The sequence below is a fragment of the Macaca thibetana genome, chromosome 2 (genome assembly GCF_024542745.1).
Source record: "Macaca thibetana thibetana isolate TM-01 chromosome 2, ASM2454274v1, whole genome shotgun sequence".
Classification (NCBI taxonomy): domain Eukaryota; kingdom Metazoa; phylum Chordata; class Mammalia; order Primates; family Cercopithecidae; genus Macaca; species Macaca thibetana.
The window spans coordinates 103,143,366-103,144,324 of NC_065579.1; the positions used below are offsets into that span (position 1 = coordinate 103,143,366).

General features: G+C 50.8%; 1 pseudogene; it reads left to right on the forward strand.

Annotated features, from left to right (window-relative positions):
• Positions 1-251: 251 nt before the first annotated feature.
• Positions 252-753, forward strand: LOC126948766 (zinc finger protein ENSP00000375192-like; annotated as a pseudogene).
• The last annotated feature ends 206 nt before the right edge of the window (positions 754-959 follow it).

Here is a 959-nt window from a genome sequence, read left to right on the forward strand (position 1 = left end):
GGCTGGAGTGCAGTGATGCGATCTTGGCTCACTGCAACCTCCGTCTCCCGGGTTCAAGTGATTCTCGTGTCTCAATCTCCCAAGTAGCTGGGATTATAGGTGTGCGCCACCACGCCCGGCTTATTTTTGTATTTTTAGTACAGACAGGGTTTCACCATATTGGCCAGGCTGGTTTTGAACTCCTGACCTCAGGTGATCCACCCGCCTCAGCTTCACCAAAGTGCTGGGATTACCGGCGTGAGCCACCACGCCCGGCCAAGAAAGACCCATATTTTTTTGTTTGTTTTCTTTTTTGAGATGGAGTCTCGCTCTGTCGCTCAGGCTGGAGTGCAGTGGCACTATCTCTGCTCACTGCAACCTCCACTTCCCGGGTTCAAGTGATTCTTCTGCCTCAGCCTCCCAAGTAGCTAGGACTACAGGTGCACACCACCACGCCTGGCTAATTTTTGTATTTTTAGTACAGATGGGGTTTCACCATGTTGGCCAGGCTGGTCTCGAACTCCTGACCTCAGGCGATCCGCCCGCCTCAGCCTCCCAAAATGCTAGGATTATAGGTGTGAACCACCACTCCTGGCCACCAGACCCCTATTAACTTCAGTAGGGATGGCACCAGGTTCGAGAGGCCAAAAGAGATCCAGAGCCAGCAAACAAGACTTAGGGCTGATTGAGGGGAATTTACCTACAGAGCAGTCCAGGGGTGGTGGGATAGATAGGAGAACTGCCCCACCTGCAGAAATTATGGAGTATATATAGCATTTTCACTTAACACCCTCCCACTAACAACTTTGATTTAACCCAAAACAAAGGGGCTCAATCCCCTGTACATCCACAGGACAGAATGGGGGCTCAGATATTCCTCATGGGTAAGTAATGAATCTCCGGCTTGTCCTCGCTTGGAACGCCCAACACATTCAGGTGCATCTGCCATACAGGGTCATTCTCAGAGTATGCTTAAGTTA